Raw genomic sequence first — 23,504 nt, 5'->3', positions numbered from 1 at the left:
AAGAAAGGGCAAAACAATAATCAATAAAATATTATTTTCTATGTATTTTTGGGGCCATGCTTGCCGTATGCAGAAGTTCCTAGGCCAGGCATTAAACCCAAGCCACAGCAGTGACAACACTAAGTCCTTAACCACCAGGCCACCAGAGAACTCCAATAAAATATTATTTTCTATCCAGTGGAAAGCTAAAGATAAGAGGGAAATTGATACATTTCTCATTGTTGAAAAAAATACTAATTGGCATATTCTTTTTAGAAAGAGACCAGGAGCATTTATTAAAACTAAAATAACTAAAGTTTTTGCCCTAGCAATGCTATATCTCAGAATCTCTCTAATAAAAACACTAATACACAAAAAATATATTTACGTGATATTTGTAACAGCACTGTCTGAAGTAGCAAAATACTATAAAGAGGTGCATTTCAATAACAGGAAATTAAACTCTAGTCAAGTCACAATAAGGATTATTGTGCCTCTATTTAAAATGAATTTGAACTAAAACAGATTTAGAGGAATATCCACTAGTACTCTTAAGTAAATTTTTAAAAGATACAGAAAGTAAGTATCATATAATAATATCACTCCATTTTTATTAAATGGTGACCTAGAAACCACATTCGTTCATGACTGTATTAAGACTGAGAACAGGAGTTCCCGTCATGGCTCAGTAGTTGGTGAATCTGACTAGGAACCATGAGGTTGTGGGTTCAATCCCTGGCCTCACTCAGTGGGTTAAGGATCCAGTGTTGCCATGAGCTGTGGTGTAGGTCACAGACACTGCTTGGATCCAGTGTTGCTGTGGCTCTGACATAGGCTGGCGCCCACAGCTCCAATTAGACCCCTAGCCTGGGAACCTCCATATGCCGCGGGTGTGGCCCTAGAAAAGATTTAAAAAAAAAAAAAAAAAAAAAAAGACTGAGAATAATATAAAAGGATATATATACTAGGTTGTTAACATGAGTTCCCTCTATGGAGAAGATTGGTAATGTGGAGTAAGGGGGTGGGAGAAAGGTGAGAAAGGAAGCCAAGGAAAAAAAGGAAAACCCTACATTTTTAAAGCAAACCATAAGATTCTATACTCAAAATATAGAGTATGTAACCCCATTTATGCATTTGCAGGCTACCTGTGTGTGTGTGTGTGTGTGTGTGTGTGTGTGTGCGCACATGCATGTCCATGCTGTATATATGTGTCTCGCAGGAAGAGAGTAAAAGAGAATGTGAGAAAGAAACAATCTACTAGTCTCCAATGGAAAATACTCTAGATGGTAATGAGGAAATCCTGAAAGGATTTCCATAAATTCTTGACCATATTTCTAACTAATCCACAAATCATACATTCATGGGATAGGCTCAAGCCAGCTCTAGCTAGCAACAAAATATCTGAACTGATGTCTGAGCAGCCAGCACAAGAAACAGGATTTGCAAATCCAGTTAATATAATTGAGTGGTAAAACAAAGGAAACAATATTCACGTGACAGATGACAGAAAAAGAGAATAGAGAATCTTCACAGCTTAACATTCATAATATCTTGGATACAATTCAAAAGTACTTACTCTGTGAAGAACCAAGAAAAAGGAACTTGTTCTCAAGAGAAAATATACTAAATCTTCTCCCAAGATGAACCAGATATAGAAAGCAGTAGATAATGATTTACTTTTTTTAATTCAATTTTTTTTTTTACTTTTATTTTTATTTCTTATACAAATTTTAAGGTTAGCTTCCATTTCCAGTTATTACAAAATATTGGCTATATTCCTCATGTTGTACAATACACACTTGGGCACCCAATAGTTTGTGCCTCCCACTCCCCATCCCTCCATTGCCCCTGCCCCCTCCCCACTAATAACCACTAGTTGGTTCTCTTTATCTCTGAGTTAGCTTCTTTTTTGTTACATTTACTAGTTTGTTGTGTTTTTTTAGATTCTGCATATAAGTGACATTATATAGTATTTTAGAGAAGGATTTTTAGATGGCTGTTATTATGTCTAAGTGAAGTGAAATAAAATGTGCTCACAAATAAGCTGCACACATTTTATTAACAAAGAATAAAAAGGGAAATCAGAAACAAAAGAATAAAAAAGTATCAAGTATAAAACTGAGATCTGAAAAATACAGTATCTGAAATTAAATATTCACCCAACTGACAATCATGGAGATAACAGAGGGAAGAGTACGTAAACTTGAAAACAGATCAGTAGGAATTGTCCAATGTGAAGCCAGAGGGCTTTAGGAAACTGAGACTATGCTCTTAAAGGGTGGTGTTCAAAAATTCACTCACTCCTACTGTAATGGTACAGAGGCAGCAGTTTGAAAAGCAGTTGAAAAGCAAAGGAGATTCATTAACTAATTTTAGATCATGTGCCAAAGTGGCGGGGATCTGTTGGAACTTTCTCTGGGTGTCAAGGGAGTAGCAAGCACCAATTTTTTTTTATTTTTTATTTTTTATTTTTTGCTCATCTTCTACTTAGCTGGCCTGGGATTGGCAGATGATTTTTGATTCTTGCCATATATATGTTATGGGCAAATGACCCAAATAAACACTTTTCCAAAGAAGACAGACAGATGGCCAATAGACACATGAAAAATGGTCAGCATCACTATCCATCAGGGAAATGCAAATCAAAACCAAAATGAGATGTCAGCTTACACCTATCAGAATGGCCCTCATCAAAAAGACAACAAATAACAAGTGTTGTCGAGGATGTGGAAAAAAGAGAACTTTCATACATTGTTGGTGGGAATGTAAATTGGTGCAGCTGCTATGGAAACAATATGAAGAAGCCTCAAACAATTAAAAATAGAACTACTATGTGTACCAGAAATTCCATTTCTGGGTATTTATGCAAAGAAAATAAAAGCACTAATTTGAAAAGATACATGCACCCCTATGTTCATTGAAGCATTATTTACAATAGCCAAGATATGGAAACAAATGAAGTATCCATAGATGGATGAATGGATAAAGATGTAGTTTATATACAAAATGGAATATCAACCATAAAAAAGAACAAAATCTCGCCATTTGCAGAAACATGAATGTATTTAGAGGGTGTTATGGCTAAGTGAATTAAGTTAGAGAGAGAAATATAAATACCATATGATTTTACTTATATGTAAAATCTAAAAAACAAAAACAAAACAAAACAGAAACAGACTCATAGATAAAGAGAACAAACTGATGGTTGGCAGTGATAAAGGAGGTAGGAGGTTAGTCAAAATAGGAAATGGGAATTAAAAGGTACAAACAGGAGTTCCCATCGTGGCGCAGTGGTTAACGAATCTGACTGGGAACCATGATGTTGCAGGTTCGGTCCCTACCCTTGCTCAGTGGGTTAACGATCCGCGTTGCCGAGAGCTGTGGTGTAGGTTGCAGATGCGGCTCGGATCCCGCATTGCTGTGGCTCTGGCGTAGGCTGGTGGCTACAGCTCCGATTAGACCCCTAGCCTGGGAACCTCCATATGCCATGGGAGCGGCCCAAGAAATAGCAAAAAAAAAGACAAAAAAGAAAAAAGAAAAAAAAAGGTACAAACAAGTCACAAATTAAATGTCATGAGGAGATAATATATGGCATAGGGAATATAGTCAATAGTATGTTAATAATTTCGTATGATAACAGATTGTTAGATTTATTGTAATGATCATTTTACACTGTATTTAAATGCTGAATCACTGCATTGTATACCTGAAACTAATATAATATTGTACATCATCTATACTTCAATTTTTAAAAAGTCAATAGGAAATTACATTCTCACAAAAAGTCATTAACATAGGAAGAGATTTACCAAAAAATACAATGGACAATTTGAAAACAATGAAATCATAGACCAATCCCAATTACTTCAGAAATTACATGACATTAATTGATGAAACACTCAAATTTAAAGGGAAAGAGTATCAGAATGGTTTAAAAGGAAAAAAGATCAAAATATATGTGGTCTAAAGAAAATGCACTTTAAAAATACTTGGGACAAAACACATCACAGAGACAATAACATGGAATGGCTGACTTCTGGATATCCATCTATGGGAGCATTTTTCTAACTTGTTTTCTGATGATGTTCCCATCTCCAGTAGTTAGTGTGTGAAGCCAACCAGGACAGCTCTTGCACACAATCTGCTGTATCACAGTCTGCCCTATAGCACCAGCCTCAAACTCATCATACAATCTCTCAACCACACATCTATTGATTCGGATTTGAATTCATGCCTCAAAAGTCTTTGAAATTCAAAATATTTTTCTTTATTCTGGTAAACTTCTAATTTACATATCTCATATAATTTCTAAAATATTCATCAAATATCAACTGTGTGCAAAGTTAGGAGGTAAAGCTACAAGGTTAAAAAGATGACTATGATTATCATCTCTCAGCCCTTGTGAAATAAAGTAGAAAATAAACAGGAAAAGTACAGCTCCTCCTGGCTTGGATATAGTAAGGATAAACTAGGCATGTTAAAAAATTATATATTATTGATTAGGTACCATGATGCTCAATTCTCAGAACTTTCAACTGAGGATGATGAAGGGTATGCTTTTTTTTAACCCAAATATATCCCACCAGAGAGTGTGATATGCCCATTCCACCCTCACCTCCAACCAAGAGATAGAAAAATATGCCACCATAGTGTTTTACTGACTTTGATGGTAAATATTCCTCATATTTATTATAAGAAAAAATGGTGAAAACTTTGGCTATGTATAATTACTTTCTACTTAAATACATGTATATTAATGGTATATTAGAGCTCCACATGAAGTACAATGTAGTAACATAGAAAAATATGATGCATTAAATGTACTTTCCATCATTTTGAATTTTTACTCCTTTGCCTCAAATTCCATGGTTATATTGTCAGCTCAGCATGAACACCAATCACTGACCCATCCACACATATAAAAGTTTTATGGATACCCAAACTATGTATATAGATCCACTTGCCAAATACCCTAAACACAGAATGAGAGGTACCTCCTACAGAGCAAAATACATGATTTAGGTCACACTTAACTGGCTGTGTCCTGAATTGCCAAATGTTGTAAAAGTCAGCTTCCAGGTTAGATGAATTAGTTGTTATTACAAGATGAGTTAGTTCTTCCATCTGTGGTATTTAAATACAAGCACAATTTATTAACTAGAATCATATTTTCACGGGGAAAAAAATGCTCACAGGTTAATTTTTCTCAGTTATCCACAGGGTGGGGACTAGACTGAGACAAATGTGCCTCACTCACTCCCTTCACCCTAATCCCAGATGAGAAAAACCTAGTTAATTGTTCCACATACATGGTAATCAAACTTCTATCATCTACTTGGTAGCAACCATCCTAACAGCGGGGGTTATCATTCTTGTCTAGCTGCAGAGACTCAAACCTCCTGTGCTTGCCTTAAAAATTGAAATAATAGAAACAAACAGAATCAAGCGTGTTAAAGAGACTCTGGTGATTATCAACAGAGCCAAATATTTTCAGTTACATGAGTTGTTCTTAAATGATGTGAGATCATCAGTTGATTGGGTTAATTTAGTCCAAGAGTAGGCAAAAAGTTTCTAAAAGGGGAAAAAAAGTGACATCAGCCATGGTATTGAATTATAGTCCCATAGGTGTCAGCCTTTTAGCTGTGGTTGCAGAACACTGAACAGAGATAGAGGCCACTGTGAACATGGTAACTTCAGGTATCAAATCAACATCCACATGCACAGAGCAAAGTAACCCATAGAAACTGGACACTGTTGAGTTTAAACTGACTTTTAAATGTTAAATCCATAAATACATATGACCATTTACGTTTTGAAACTTTTGCCTTTAAATATTAAAATCTGGTATTTGTAACAAGAGAGGTTGGGAAGTGTCCTATTAACTTGCTTTGACTATTTTGCTTTATATAGGAAAAGTTATTTTTTCTTTCTCTTTTTTAATTATAAATTTAACATATTTTCATATTTATAACTACAGAAGTGTCAAAAAGCAGAAGGAAACCTCCCACAATCCTACCACCCAAAGGCACCCATATTGTTCATTTAGGTATATTTTCCTCTAATCTTTTTCTCTACATTTGATAGGTAAGATTAGGGTAGGCCATTGATACATTATCCCTGTGGCTTGATACTATCATTTTCTTTGTACTTATTTAAGAGGCAATTCCTTTACATTTTCAGATGTTATTAGTTAAAAATTATAATAGTGAAGACTTGGAAAAATTCTTGGAAGAACTATGAGATAATGTTGTTAACAAGGGACTAGAAATATACTGCCAGCTGCCTTCCATGCCAATTCCATGCCTGAGAAATCTGACATCAGACAAGTATTTCTGTATCTATGCAACTATGACCAAAAATTTTATCTCCAAAGAAGTTTCAGAAAAATGTTTCATGTATGCCCTGCTACTTTCTTGTGTGTTCTACCTAAAATGATTCATTAGCAATATCCTCTCAGAATAAAGGATTTTTTGTTATTATTATGCTGTTTATCTGTGTTTTTAAAAAGATCTAGTTAGGAGGTATGACACATTTTTCTATGAAAATCTACTATTAACAGACTTTGAGGGACCTAAGTAACATGGAGAAGATGACTATGTCTTCCTCATCAGAGCCAGGTGGTATTAACCCACACAACAACAACCTTAGCCCAGGAAAGAAAACTGGGAATGAGTCACCTGAACCCCAGATGTTAAGGTTGGGAACATTCCAGAGCTTAGCATCTGGAGGCATCTACTGCCAAACCTGTTCCATCTGTAAGAGAGGTGATAAATTCCTCTCTCAGAAGAGAGGAAATCAGAAAAGGTAAAGCAATATTGCTGAGTCAGGCTTTTAGCAGCTAGTACCATTCTCCCCTGTGAGCCATCTGTTGGCTTACTGGTACCAAGAAAGGACTGAAAAGAACCCAGGAAGACAAGAATTGAAACTGGAATGTTAATAATATGCAAAATAAAAAGCAAATTACAAGGATATATAAATTAAATCCTAAAGAACATTGTTGTTTTCTTTTCCACCCACCCCAACCCAAGCAATAAATAAGATACAACAGTGCGCCCTTCTGGTCAAAATATAAAACTAATGAAAGTCTAGTCAACATTCTTTAGTTCCTTGGGGATAATTTTCAAAAGGTTTCCTGGTCTCCTCATCTAGAGAGAAGGTTCATAGCAACGACGGCACTTGCAGACTTTTTTAAAGTGACAAATCCAAGAGATTTTTAAACATGAAACTTTTGTTTCCCTGATGGAGCTTGGTCACTCTGAATGAGATGAACATTAGGTTAAAAAGAAAATTGTAAAGGCCTTTGATGCTTCATTTTTTTAATATTAATATGGGTATCTGGTGCTTTATTACCTTTACTTTCTTGGAGCTTTCCTATGGGGCTTTGAATGTGATGAATACTTCCCTTAATATTTATTGAATAAATGAATCTGAAATCCTGGCCCTCAATAAAATCTGAAAACGAATTGTATTCTGTCACAAGTGCAGTAGCTCTGGAGGTTTCAATAAAGGGAAACCCAAAGCCTGGTGGAGTCGGAAAGCAATTATGAAAATGCCTAAGAAAGTCTCAGTCCCAGTCTTGTAAATAACTATAGGTATATTGCCACTTATTTTCAAAAAGTGAAAGGGTAATCAGAACACCGGTTCCTGAAAAGTAATTGAAAATGCAAAATTCTACTCCCTCCCTAACCTGAATGAAAATGTAGAGCATAGTAAGCCTTCCTTCCCTATAGATGTGCTCATATTAGAGCTTAGTATGTTCAGAGCGTGTCATCACATACTGTCCTTTTTTTTTTTTGTCTATGTATTTGAAGGCATCAAAAGACTCAAAGCAACATTATAAAAGTCAGCAATATTTACAAAGCATTAATTATAACAGTATAACCATGTTTTACATCTCTATAAAAGCATCCATGGTTATCTTATCACCCTTGGTCACCTTGCAGAACTCTTTTCTGCCTTGACCACAGTACCTTAGAATTAACGAGGCTAGGGATTACTGATTCAGTAAATGGGAACTCTTTCTTTGGCACTAGGTTGACATTATCTTACACTTCTAAATGCATTTTTGCCACAAGCTGTATCCCAGTATAGAGTACATTACCTGGTCTGCTCAAGTAAATGATTCATCTGACAGACAACACCCTAAAAGCAAAACAGTATGACCCAATGTTAGCAAAAATAAATTTTACACATTGACCAATTTGGGAACATTCCTGTAAGGCGTCTGCTATATACGATTTCCCAGGAACACCACTTAAGAACCACTATGCTGACCATATACAGAGAATAAAAATTATTAGTCATTGTAGAGCTAAAAATAATATCAAAGATTATGAATGCTGATTTCCAAAAATAGGTGTTAGTCTGAAACTCTTTACAAAAATCACCCAAGCCACAGGAAATCAATGAAGGCTGAAAAGATCTCTTCTAAAACCTACACCAAAAAAAGTTTCCTAAGACACATTTGAGATTCAATTTTTAGCAATAAATCATCTTGCCTATAAATTCTTCCAACAAGTTCAAGCTGAGTAGATATCAGACACTGTACTGCTAGCATAAAAATTTATCACAGTACAATGGTATGAAGCAAAGTTCATCAACAAACATCTGTATTTGACAGAAGGTAATCAGAGAAGAGGGAAGAACAGAGACTTCCTGAAAAAAATGAAAGCCTCTGCTCACTGGCTTCTCAGCGCAGTGGAAGAAACACATTTAAAACTGGAAAATGTAGCCAAAGAGAGTAACCAAGGGTTAATGTTTCTTGAAATAGAGATGAAACTGAGAACCATGAAAAGCAAAGGTTTCCAGAGTAGATAACCTGCATCCCCAAATCTTGAGAATGCAGGCAGTGAAAGTACTCATATATTATAAAACACCTTGCTATCACAGAAACACCTGGATCCATGCACAATAAACTCGAAGTGGTACCCATATCAAATAAAAGCTAAAGATAGCATCAAGAAATAGCAGGCTAGCTTTGTGGAGTTAGAATGCTGTGATTATGAAATGATGTAAAATGAGTCACTTGAAGAGAATGTATGAGTACTAGCCACAGATAGGTGGGGGAGATTTATCTGGAAGAGGTCAGACTCAGCAAACATTTTGTAAAATTAATTTAGAGGATGGTCAGAAGTTAAGCAGATGATACAATAAGCTAAGACTTTTAAGACAGTCATTATATAGTGCTGTATGAAAGGTTCATGACAGGTGGACAAGTGGAGACATGATGGAAAAATCTATAATATGATGCAAAATTTGACATGTTGAAGTTAGCCTGTGAGCCTACTATGTGTCTAAACACTGTGGTGGGTGTTGACAGCATGAGGAAGAATAAGATGCTGTGTCTGCTCTCCAGAAATATAGGAACTAATGGTTTTAGAATGTTTTAATACTTACAAAAATCCTGTGAGGTAGATATTATCACTTCCATTTTGCACATAAGAAAACTGAGGTTTGGAGAGGTTAAGTATCTTGCGAAAGTTACACAGCTAGAAAATTGCTAAGTCAGAACTCTATGTGATCTTTTCACTAAGTCACAATTTCTAACAGATCATAGAATACAATTTGGCTTTTAAAAAAATAGCAATCAATACAAAATAGACTATAATATGTTAAAAACTAAGAAAACTTTGTAAAGACAAAATACATAGATATAATGGAGGGTTAATTGTGTGTCCTGGACATCAATGCTAGAGCTGATCAGAAAAGACAGGGATCCAAGAGTGCAGAAGTAATCAAAAATGAGATGGAAGAGAATACCGTGTGCGAATAGGAAACTGAGCATGGTTGGTTCATGGGGCCTGACCAGAGCTGAGCAAGGAGGAGCCACCACTTAGAAATGCAACATGGGTCAGCCACACACAACCTGAATAATTTGGTAAGACAGGTGAGATTTAAAGTGGTAGGAAATGGGGTTGCTAAAGATTTCTAAGCAGAAGTGTGAAAGCCCTACCACCCTACTACAGCCTAATTCTCTCCTTGTACGAGTTTTTTATAATTGCTGTAACAAACTACCACATGTTTAGTGGATTCAAAAAAATACAAATTACTATCTTGCAATTCATTTTGACATTTACTGGACAAATCAAGGTGTCAGCAGGGATGCATTCCTTTCTGAGGACTCGAGGGAGGAATTTCTTACCTTGCCTGTTCCAATTTCCAGGGGCTGCCCACATACTTTGTCACCTGGCTCCCTTCCTTCATCTTCAAAGGCAGCAACATTACAACTCTCTAATCATTACTCTGCAGTCACCTCTCCCTCTGACCAAAGCCATGAAAGTTGTCTGCTTTTAAGGATTCAGGTGATCAGACTGTGCCTACCTGGCTAAACCTGTATACTCTCTCCTGTGCTCAAGGTCCTTACCATGAATCACATCTGCAAAGACCCTTTGCCATGTAGGGTAACATATTCACAGGTTCTAGGGATGAGGACATGGACATTTGGGGGGCTGTTATTTTACCAACCAGGCACCTATCATCTGCCCCATGTGCCTCTAGCTCTCTGTGCCTATAATACATCCTCCTTTCTGTCCCCTGGAAAACCAGTCCTCTGCTCAAAATCCTCAGTGACAAAAACCACTCACTGAACACCAAAGTGCTTAGCTTCGCATTCCTGTCCAATAACTGGGAACAGTCCTTCATCAACTGATTAAAAGAATAAAAGCAGTGTGTAAGGGGAACTAGAGAAAGATGAGGGTGAGGCAGAGGCAATGGATGGGAGGCAGTGAGCATGACCTGGAGCTGAGTACACTGTGGCCTCAGAGGCAGGCCCGCCACTGGAAGCTGTGAAGTGGGGAAGTTATGTCCTCCTTTTGAACTCCAATTACATGGGCTATTAAAAGGTAGATACAAACAGTATCCTCTTCACTGGATTGTTGTGGGGGTTAATGAAATAAACATAATTAAATACATGGTAGACACTTATCACATAGTAGGCACTCCATATGTTACTTCCCCCTCCTTTCCCAATATAAGAACAAGTAAAGCAAATGGATTATAGTGCATGATTCATGAGGACCATCAGAGAGATACAGAGGTATTAAATGTTAGGCTTAGTTCAGGATAATTGCTTTTTCCACCTGGGTAGAAAATGCCATATTGCTCCTCTTTATGATGTGTGACCATATTTCTATAGAGAACAAATGAAAAGATGTCATTAGTAATGAATATTTAATTGAAAAACTATAATCTTGAGAAACAGAGACTAAATGGAAGTGATAAGTAAAAATGAAAGTTCTTAAATATGTGTGTATGTATAATATCATCACTAAAAACCAAATGTATTCATTAAAAATGATTATTAGAAAATTTGTGAATTGTTCATTTATTCATTCATTTAAAGTACTCATGGAAAGCCTTTGATATGCGAGATATAGTTCTGGATACTTCAGATACATTCTGCCTTCTTGGAACTTACATTCTATCCAGAACAGGGGAGACAGACATATATATATACATAAAATAACAAATACATATGTCCATGTAGTAAATATGATAAATAAATTCCCTTTTCCAAGATTTTTTTGTGGGCTTTTAGTGAATAAAACCTATATGCAGAACTAAATTATATTTTAACTTTTTGTGAGAAAAAGAATATATGTATATATACACACATATATATGTGTATGACTGGTCACTTTGCTGTACAGTAGAAAATTGACAACACTGTAAACGAACTATAATGGAAAAAATAAAAATCATTTAAAAATTGCATTTTAATTTTATAAGTGTTTTTTCATGTTAGAGGAGGAAGAAGGCTGAAGAAACACTATACTAAGATAAAGCCCATATATTAAGCAGGAAGCCTTAATAACCACATACTCTTTTTTCCTTCTAGTTTTATTGAAATATAATTAAATACAGCACTGTGTAAGTTTAAGGTGTACAGCACAGTAATTTGACTTATATACATCATGAAATGATTACCACAGGAAGTTTAGTGAGCATCTATCATTTCATATAGACAGAAAATAAAAGAAAAAAATTTTCCCTCTGAAGCAAAATCTTAGGATTTAGTTTCTTGACTTTCATATGGTAGTGTTTATTATACTAATCCCACTACATCCCTAGTACTTATTATACAACTGGAAGTTTATACCTTTTGACCACCTTCATCCAATTTCTCCTCCCCACAATGTCCCAGCCCTCTCACCTTTGATACCCACAAATCTGTCTCTTTTTCTATGGATTTGTTTGTTCATTGAAGTATAATTAACCAATGTTAGGTCTTGGTGCACAATATAATGATCCATGTGCTGTGGTGTAGGTGGCAGCAGTAGCTCCATTCCTATGGCTTGAAGCATAAAGCATCCCAGATTACTATGGCTGTGGTGTGGGCTGGCAGCTGTAGTTCGATTTGATCCCTAGCCTGGGAACTTCTATATAGCATGGGTGCAGACCTAAAAAGACAAAAAAAAAAAAAAAAGTCTAGAGAGAGCCAAAATAAATCCATATATGCAATAATATAGAACAAAAGGATGTACAACATAGAACAAAAGAAAGGGGAAAGTGAAAGAAAAAAAGGCAAGAGAGAGGTATAAAGGAAGACAGAAGGAGGGAAGAAGAAAGACTAAATAAAAACAACAGTAGGAAAACAAGATGAGTCCTGAAACACATGTTTCTTTTTTGAAAAGGTGCTGGAAGCTTGGCTGAGTTACTTAGAAGGAACATGACTACTAACAATAACCGCAGAGTTCTAAAAATAAAAATAAACATATGTCTGAAGAGAAGCAATCTTTACTTGCTCCAAGACCTAAGAGAACTCTCACCCACAGATATCCGTACTATAATACCACCTCCTCATCAGCACCCGGTAACCAGCTGCTAGATGTTTAACTACTGGTTTCGGCAAGCGGGCACTCATTTGAGGCACTATGGTGTAAATACTCCAATTATAGACAAATTCAAGCTACCAACACGATGCCATTTCTGAACTTGGGGTTGGGAAGAGATATGCAACAGCACATTAAATATAGTATTTCCTTCATACAAATACAATAGGTAAATAGCCTCAAGAACAGAGATAATCATAAAATGTAGTCACATAATTGGGAAGTAATGAGTTTTAAATATTTATTAGCTATCTTTTAAATATGACTTATGTCAACTTTGGGTAATTTAATTGTTAATAATGATTGAATATCCCTAGACTACATAGTGAATTTCCCATGGTTGTTCCTTTAACATTCCTCAACATAGGCTTATAGTACAACACCAAAGAATAATTCAGTAAAACTTATTTGATAAAAGGCCAAATCAGTGTAGGCCTGCAGGACCAGAATCATCCAAGTATAAAATGGTAAAAAGTCTTTTGCCCATTTTTCAATTGGGTTTTTGGCTTTTCTTGCTGTTAAGTTGTATAAGTTTCTTGTATATTTTAGAGATCATTTATGATGGCGCATGATAATGTGAGAAAAAAGAATGTATACATGTATGTGTAACTGGGTCACCATGCTATACAGTAAAAAAAAAATTGTATTGGGGAAATAGCAATAAAAAAATGTTTTTTAAATGGTAAAAGTTTAGGTACAACAATTTTAATGCTAGTGTCATCAGTACACTGGATGGTTGCAGGTGAGTGGCAGAGAAGAGTGGAATTCAACCAGCACCTCAAGATACCTCATAGTTCTGCAATAGACACACAAAGTGATCAGCCTCAGGAACACAAGCATGTTGCACCATGAATGCTTTCCTCTACCCATGTCTCAGGAAAAAGACTGCAAGCCATTGATCTTGATAAATGGATGGAGCAAAGATCCTTTAGACATTCTTAAGTGTGAGTATAGTTAAGTAACTGAGCTTAAGACCTAGACTAAAGGGAATTCCAGAAGCCTGAAAAGATGAATTGTCTAGTCAAGTGGATGCAGGAGGGGAGAGTTATTGCCTTCTTAAGAAAGTCAAGAAGTATCCCAGAACACTTGCCTCCCCAGAAAACCACTTTACCTCTGCATCAGGGCCAGGCAAGCTAATGTTCCTGACCATTGTAGCACCCTGTTGAGGACAGAGTTATAATTTAAATGCCTCTCTTGAAATAAACATTAAAATGTTCAGATGAATCATATATTTGAAGAAAACAGTCTCAAGATAATTTAATTCTGCTATGACAGATTCATTGATTTTATATGTTCCTTTACTTATAAAAGACACTCAGAGCAATTTGCTCTAGTGAATTTTGACATTTGCTGTCCCTTACAGTACCATCAGCTTCAATTAAGTTCTGGAAATGAAGTAACAATATCTTATAAACAGGAAGGCATTTTAAGGATGGAAAAGTCGACATCAAATACAACCAACTTTAAGGAAACACTAAAAGCCAAATTTATAAAACAGATAAATGCAAGGAATATAACTTACATTTCTAGAATTACTCCTAATTCATAAAAGCATTCACTGCAGGGATCCTTCAAATAGTATATTTCTCTTATGCATTTGAAACATTAAAAATCTCTATATTTTAGGATATACTTATGCTGTTAATCTAGGCACACTACAGTTAACAAAGCTTACATTCTTCCACATGTAAACTGATGGAAAAAAATCCTTCTAAACAGAGACAGTTCCAAGTAGTTATGCTGTAAGCTACAGTAGAAGTCAACACTTCTAAACAGAATATTCAATATCAGAAGAATATTGTGACCAATATTACTGTAGTATTTCTATAAAAGGTAAAAGCCCTACATTCATTACCAGTAGTCAGGAAATCTGGATTCTAATCTCATTTGTCATTAACTAGGACTTTGGCTTGAAGCAAAATCTCTGTATGGTTCAGTTTTCTTTACTATCAAAGATAAATAAAAATATGAGAAAACAGAAGTAAAAACAACATAAATCCAAGTGATATTGATCTCTCTTCTCAAAAATGGCAGACTAGTTTATTTTAAATGAATCTTAATGTCATAAAACACAATGAAAACTGGGTAGAATTAAAACAAACAAACAAAACACATTTATCTGAAGGGATCAGACAACTACCAAAACAGTGAGGATTTGAAAGTCCAGGATCTTACAAAGAAAATAAACCCAGGGAGGTGAACTGATATCTGTCATCACTTTTACCTTTGACATATCTGTAAATTTTCAAGGAACAGCTGAGAGACAGGAAAAACTAAAGAGAAAATACTGTCTAAAAGTCTGTAGAGCTCAACAGAATTTACTGCAGCCTCACAAACTTAGGGAAAACTTGGGGTCCAGAGACCACTCAGGAGGGAGGGCAAGAAACTCTCCACATAACTGGCACTGCCTGCATCTCCCTGAGGATCACTGCCACTGCCAAGGGTCCAGGGATCAGAATGAGAGAGAGAAAGAGAGAGGAATAAAAAGGATTCAGGACAAGACCAGCACTTCTAAGAGGGAGCTGTGACAGGAAGGATTCCACACCCTGGGAGGCCACCTAACTGACAGGAAGATCAATCAGAATAGAAGGAGAGTCTCATAGCCTCAGAGAAAAGTGCAGCAGCCAATCTGAAGAGGGCAAAGCAGAGAGCTGCATAGAAAACTGGTATCAGAGTATGCACCACAGCCTTAAATATCCCAGTTGGGGCTGGGTGGTGAGACCTGAGATTTGGAGGTGAGTTCCAGGGAGAGGTCTAGGGTTGACTGAATGGAAAAAGCTGGAGGGGCTGAGAAAGCAGTGCACCACAGCTAAGGATGTGCAGGAGGAGGCCTGGGCCCACCAGAGAAGTAAAATGCCATTGTTGTGAAGTGCAAAAGGGAAAGGGGTTGGACCACCATAGGAAATTGTTTCTCTGTGCACATGCGAGCTCCCAAGCATCAGGGTGTCTCTTGAACAGACTATGGGGGCAGGTGCAAACCTTCCCAGCCATCTCAGGACTCCAGCAAGGGGTGCAGCCCACCACCACTGAGAGTCCTGTGAACAGAAAATGCCTGCAGGCCCAGTCACTCAGGGGTAGCCACCATGGAGGGCCCAGCAACAAAATGCTGCCTATTGCTCCCACTACCTAGAAACATATACACGTTGCTGCTGCTGCCAAGGGAACTGGGCATTTCCACCACCTTCCTGAGAGTCACTGTCACTGCCAAGGGCCCTGCAACCAGAAGCAGCCTGATGCACACACCTCCCCATGGGTCCCCACCCACTGCCAAGGGCCTGGTAATCAGGTGCTGCCTATATCCACCATCCTTTGTCCCCACCTCCCTGGAAGTATGCACAGGCCATATACCTTCACACCTTCTATCAAGGGGATAACAATCTGCACACATTGAGGAGAGAGAAAGCATCCAAACCAAAAGCAGCCCAGATGGAAAAAAAAAAAAATACTACTCTCTCCCACCTATACAGGGACACTCCTGCATATAAAAAGCCTTAGAGCCAACAATAGATAATTGTTTCCACAAACTCAAAGAGTAAGAAAAATATAAGTAAATAGAGAAGCACAGGAATAGTCCTAAATTAAAAGAATAGGAGGCTCCCCTGAAGGAGCAAACAATGAAACAGACCTCTGCAGTCTAACAGACACCAAGTTCAAAAAGGAGATAATGAAAATACTGAAGGAATTAAGAATGGATATCAGCAGTAATACATAATACTTTAAAAAGGAACTAGAAACTATTTGGAGTAGCCAAGAAAAATTAGAAAATTCATTTGCAGAGATGCAAGCTGAGTTAAAGGCAGTGAACAGCAGAATGAATAATGCAGAGGAATGAATAAATGACTTGGAAGATATAATGATGGAAATCACCCAATCAGGACAGCAGACAGAAAGCCAAATTGAAAACAAATAAAAGCTTATAAGATATCTATGAAATAATATAAAGCATGCCAATCTATACATGTTACGGATTCCAGAAGGAGAAGAAAAAGAAAAGGGGATTGAAAATATATTTGAAGAAATTATGGCTGAAAACTTTCCAAATCTAAAGAAAGAAACAGATATCCAAATACAGGAAGCACAGAGGGTTCCAAACAAGTTGAACCCAAACAGATATATACCAAGACATATTATAAAAAAATGGCAGAAGTTAAAGATAAGGAGAAGATTCTAAAGGCAGGATGAGAAAAACAAATAGTTAAGTACAAGGAAACACTCATAAGGCTATCAGCTAGTTTCTCTAAAGAAAGGCTACAGACCAGAAGAGTGGCAAGATATACTCAAAGTTCTAAAAGGGAAAGATGTGCAACCTAGAATACCCTACCCAGCAAGATTATCATTTAAAATAGGAGAAATAAAGAATTTCTCAAACAAAAAGAAAAGAATACAGCAATACAAACTGATCCTAAAAGAGATATTGATCAAAAATGAAATTAAAAAACATCTCAATATAAATGATAATGAAGACAGAACCACTCAAAATCTATGTGATGACTCAAAAGCAGTTTGTAGAAGGAAATTCATAGAAATACAGGCCTTCCACAAAAAAAGAAGAAAAATCTCAAATTCACAACTTAACCCACCACGTAAATGAATTAGAAAAAGAAGAATAAACAAAACCTAAAGTCAGCTGAAGAAAGGAAATCATAAAGATCAGAGAGGAAATCAATACAATACAGATTCAAAAAAAAAACAATAAAAAAAATCAATAAAACCAAGAGCTGGTTCTTTGAAAAGGTAAACAAAATTGACAAACTTCTGGCTAGACTCACCAAGAAGAGGAGAGAAAAAACCCAAATAAACAAAGTAAGAAATGAAAAAGAAGGAATCACAACAGATAGTGCAGAAATACAAAAAACCATAAGAGAATAATATAAACAATTGTACGCCAACAAATTTGACAACGTAGAAGAAATGGACACCTTTCTAGAGACCTACAGCCTGCCAAAACTGAATCAAGAAGAAATAGATCAACTGAACAGACTGATCACTAGAAATGATATTGAATATGTCATAAAAACACTCCCTACAAATAAAAGTCCAACACCAGATGGTGTCACAGAATTCTACTAAACATACAAAGAGGAACTTATACCCATCCTCCTTAAACATTTCCAAAAGGTTGAAGAAGGAGGAACATCCCCAAAGACATTCTGTGATGCCACTATCACCCTAACACCAAAACTAGACAAAGATACAACCAAAAAAGAAAACTATCGACCAATATCTTTGATGAATATAGATGCAAAAATTCACAACAAAATTTTAGTCTACCAATCAAATAACATGTAAAAAAGATCATGCAACCATGACCAAGTGTGAGTCATCCCCGGTTCACAAGGATGGTTCAACACACGTAAATTGATCAACATCATAAACCACATTAACAAAAGAAAAGTCAAAAATCACATGATCATCTCAATAGATGCAGAAAAAGCATTTGACAAAGTCCAACATCCCTTCATGATCAAAACTCTTACCAAAGTGGGTTTAGAGGGAACATACCTTAACATAATCAAAGCCATTTATGACAAACTCACAGCAAATATAATACTCAAGGGAGAAAAGTGGAAAGTCTTCCCACTAAAATCTGGAACAAGACAAGGATGCCAACTCTCACCACTGTTATTCAACATAGGATTGGAAGTCCTAGCCACTAGCAATCAGACAAACAAAAGAAATAAAAGGCATCCAAATTGGAAGAGAAGAGGTAAAACTGTCACTGTATGCAGAGGACATGATACTATATATAGAAAACCCTGAGGACTCAACCCCAAAACTCCTTGAACTGATCAACAAATTCAGCAAAGTAGCAGGATATGATTAACATCCAGAAATCAGTCACATTTCTGTATACTAACAGTGAAATATTATTAAAGGAATACAAAAATACAATACCTTTTAAAATTGCACACAAAAAGCCAAATGCCTGGGAATAAACCTGACCAAGGAGGTGAAAGACTTGTATGCTGAGCACTATAACACATTAATTAAGGAAATTAAAAAGAATTCAAATACATGGAAAGATATTCCATGCTCCTGGGTTGGAAAAATTCATATTGTAAAAATGGCCATACTACCCAAAGAAATCTACAGATTCAATGCAATCCCTAGCAAATTACCCATGACATTTTTCACAGAACTAGAACAAACAATCCAAACATTTATATGGAACCACAAAAGACCCAGAATTGCCAAAGCAATCCTGAGGAACAAAATCCAAGCAGGAGGCATAACTCTCCCAGACTTCAGGCAATATTACAAAGCCACAGTCATCAAGACGGGGTGGTACTGGTACCAAAACAGACAGACAGACCAATAGAACAGAATAGAGAACCAGAAATAAACTCAGACATCTATGGTCAGTTAATATTTGACAAAGGAGGCAAGAACATAAAATGGGAAAAAGACAGTCTTTTCAGCAAGGATTGCTGGGAAACCTGGACAGCTGCATGCAAAGCAATGAAACTAGAACACACCCTCACACCATGCACGAAAATAAACTCAAAATGGCTTAAAGACAAATATAAGACAAGACACCATCAAATTCCTGGAAGAGAACATACGCAAAATACTCTCTGATATCAACCTCATGAATATTTTCTCAGGTCAGTCTCCTAAAGCAACAGAAACAAGAGCAAAAGTAAACCAATGGGACCTAATCAAATGGACAAGCTTTTGCATAGCAAAGGAAAACATTAAAAAAACCAAAAAGACAACTTACAGAATGAGAGAAAATTGTTTCAAAGGATGCAACTGACAAGGGCTTAATCTCTAAAATATACAAACAACTTATACATCTCAACAGCAAAAAAGCCAACAACCCAACAGAAAAATAGGCAAAAGACATGAATAGACATTTCTCCAAGGAAGATATACAGATGGCCAACAAGCACATGAAAAAATGCTCAACATCCCTGATTATTAGAGAAATGCAACTGAAAACTTCTATGAGGTACCACCTCACACCAATCAGAATAGCCATCTACAAATACAAAATTCTGGAGACAATGTAGAGAAAAGGGAACCCTCCTGCACTATTGGGAATGTACAACCACTATGGAAAACAGTATGGAGGTACCTCAGAAAACTATACATAGAAGTACCATATGACCCAGCAATCCTACTCTTGGGCATATATCTGGATAAAACTGTCCCTTGAAAAAGACACATGCACCTGCACGTTCATTACAGCACTATTCACAATAGCCAAGACATGAAAACAACATAAATGTCCATCAACAGATGAATGGATTAAGAAGATCTAGTATATATACACAATGGAATACTACTCAGCCATAGAAAAGAACAAAATAATGCCATTTGCAGAAACCTGGATGGAACTAGAGACTCTCATACTAGAAACTCTCATCCTGAGTGAAGTTAAGTCAGAAAGAGAAAGACAAACACCATATGATATCACTTATATCTGTAATCTAATACATGGCACAAATGAACCTTTCCACAGAAAAGAAAATCATGGACTTGGAAAATAGACTTGTGGTTTCCAAGGAGGAGGGAATGGGGTGGACTGGTAAATTGGGGTTAACAGATACAAACTATTGCCTTTGGACTGGATTAGCAATGAGATCCTGCTGTGTATCACTGGGAACTACATCTAAGTCACTTATGATGGAGCATGATAATATGAGAAAAAAGAATGTATACATGTATGTTTGATTGGGTCACCTTGTTGTAGACTAGAAAATGGACAGAACATGGTAAACTAGCTATAATGGAAAAAATAAAAATCATTTTAAAAAAGATATATTGAAAGTTCTCTAAAAAGAAAAGAAGTAAAAAGATATAGGATAGAGGAAATCACACTGGAAAGTAATCATTTACATAGCAGTATACAGATCTTAAAAAAACTATTTGAAAGTGATAATAAACACAAGGATCAGCAAAAGGATAAACATGAGGATGTAAAAGTGGACATCAAAAATCACGAAATATGGGGAAAGAGAGTAAGAAAATCTAGAGTCTTTGCTTACTTGTGTTTGAGCCTACATGACTATCAGTTTAAAGTAAAGAGATATAGGAAGAGGATAACATACCTGAAAAGCAGGGCAATCACAAGTCAAAAACAAGTAATACAAAAACCAAAAAGAAAAGGCAAAAGCATAAAGTAAAAGTAAGTCCTCCACCAAAAAAAAAATTAAATGAACAAAGGATAAACATATAATCAACTGGAAAACAAGGTTTAAAAAGGCAACATATACATATTTATCAATAATTACCTTAAAAGTCAATGGACTGAATTCTCCAATCAAAAGACACAGAGTGGCAGCCTGAGTAAAAGACAGTTGCCTACAATATGCTACCTACAAAAGACCCAACTTAGGGCAAAGGACACATACAAATTGAAAGTGAGGGGTTGGAAAAAAATATTTCATGTGAATGGAAATGACATGAAAGAAGGAATCACAATAGTCATATCAGAAAATATAGACATTAAAACAAAGGCAATAAATAAAGATAAAGAAGGACCACTATTTAATGATAAAATGATCAATTCAAGATAAGTACATTAAACTCAATACATGAAACAAATACTAATAGACATAAAAGGAGAAAATGATGGGAATACAATAACAGTAGGAGACTTTAACACACCATTCACATCAATGGACAGATCTTCTAGACAGAAAACCAATAAGGCAACAGAAATCCTAAATGCCACAATATAATACTTAGACTTAATTGATATTTTCAGGACATTACATCTATAAAAAACAGAAGATACACTCTTTTCAAGTGCACATGGAACATTCTCAAGGCCTGACCATGGGCTGCAGCACAAAACTAACCTCGACTCATTTTAGAGTATAGAAGTTATGTCAAGCATCCTCTCTGACCACAATGGCATGAAAGCAGAAATCAACCATAAAAAATGAAATGAGAAGAAAAAATGGAACATGCAACTAAAAATCCAATGAGTCAACGAGGAAATCAAAAATGAAATTTAAAAAATACCTTGAGACAAGTGATAATGAAAACACAAGTGTACAAAATCTATGGGATGGTGCAAAAGCAGTTCTTAGAAGGAAGTTCCTAGTGATACAGGCCTTCCTCAAAAAACAAGAAGAATCTCAAACAACCTAACCAGATGGCTTCACAGGCAAATTTCCAGACATACAAAGAAGACATATCCCAATCCTTCTTACTCCCAAAGGCATTCTATGAAGCCTCCATCACCCTAATACCAAAACCAGACAAAGATATTACCAAAAAAAAGAAAATTATATGCCAATATCTATGATGAATATAGATGCAAAGATTCTCAACAAAATTTTAGCCAACCAAATCCAACAACACATTAAAAAAATATACCACGACCAAGTGGGATTCATACCATGTACACAAGGATGGTTCAAAATACACAAATCAATCAATGCAATACACCACATTAATAAAAGAAAAGTCAAATACCACATGATCATCCAAATAGATACAGAAAAAGCATTTGGAAAAATTCAAGATCCAGGGGTTCACACTGTGGCACAACTGGACCAGTGGGAGCACTGGTACACAGGTTCAATCCTCAGCCCAGCACAGTGGGTTAAGGATCAGTGTTGCCACAACTGTGGCTTAGGTCACAACTATGACTTAGATATGATCCCTGGCCTGGGAACTTCATATATTACAGAGTATCCAAAAACAGGGAAAAAAATAAATCGAGATAAATTCATGATGAAAACTCTCACCAAAGTGAGTATAGAGGGGACATATCTCAAAATCATAAAAGTTATTTATGACAAACCCACAACCAACGTAATACTCAATAGTGAAAAGCTGAAAGCCTTCCCACTAAAATCAGAAACAAGACAAGGATGCCTACTTCTATTCAACATAGTATTGAAAGCAACAGCAACCAGATAGGATAAACAAATAAAAGGTATCCAAATGAGAAGAGAAATGGTAAAATTATCATTATATGCAGAAGACATGATACTCTATATAGAAAACCGAAAGACTACACACAAAAAAATACTTGAACTGATAAATGAACTCAGTAAGGTAGCAGGATACAAGATTAATACATAGAAATTTGTTGCAGTTCTTTACACTAACAATGAAATATCACAAAAGGAAAGTAAAAGAATAATCCCATTTAAGATTACATCAAAAAATAAAATATTTATGAATAAACCTGATGAAAGAGGCAGAAAACCTATATGCTGACAACTATAAAACATTAATAAAGGAAACTGAAGATGATTCAATAAAATGGAAATGTATTCCATTTCATGGATTGGAAGAATTAACATGTTAAAATGGCCATACTACCCAAAGCAATATATAAATTTAACACAATACCAAACATATTACCCCTGACATTTCTCACAGAACTAGAAAAAAAAATCCTAAAATTTACATGGAATTACAAAACACCTAGAATTTCCAAAGCAATCTTGAGGGAAAGGAACCAAACCAGGAGGCATAATCCTCCAACACTTCAGACAATACTCCAAAGGTACAGTAATCAAGACAGTGTGGTGTTGGCACAAAAAAACAGATATATAGATCAAGAGAACAGAATACAGAAACCAGAAATAAACCCATACACCTATTGCAAATTAATCTTTGACAAAGAAGGCAATAATACACAATGAAAAAAATACAGACTCTTCAACACTTGGTAGTGGAAAAGTTGGACAGCGGCAGTACATCAGTGAAGTAAGAATAGTCCCTAAC

General features: G+C 36.0%; 1 long non-coding RNA gene across 1 annotated transcript in view; it reads right to left on the bottom strand.

Annotated features, from left to right (window-relative positions):
• Positions 1-3,615: 3,615 nt before the first annotated feature.
• LOC102158698 (uncharacterized) overlaps positions 3,616-23,504 on the bottom strand; it is a 192,496-nt gene continuing 172,607 nt past the window's right edge. Inside the window, exon 3 of the long non-coding RNA XR_014823432.1 lies at positions 3,616-12,377. This is a non-coding gene — a long non-coding RNA (uncharacterized LOC102158698). The remainder of the gene's footprint in view (positions 12,378-23,504) is intronic.

This window comes from Sus scrofa, chromosome 13, assembly GCF_054392235.1.
Source record: "Sus scrofa isolate SSC_HxYL_T2T_F1_AM1 chromosome 13, Sscrofa_HxYL_maternal_Yorkshire_Landrace_v2.0, whole genome shotgun sequence".
Taxonomy (NCBI): Eukaryota; Metazoa; Chordata; class Mammalia; order Artiodactyla; family Suidae; genus Sus; species Sus scrofa.
The sequence above is the reverse complement of the archived record's forward strand: the minus strand, read 5'-3'. Positions and strand labels throughout refer to the sequence as shown.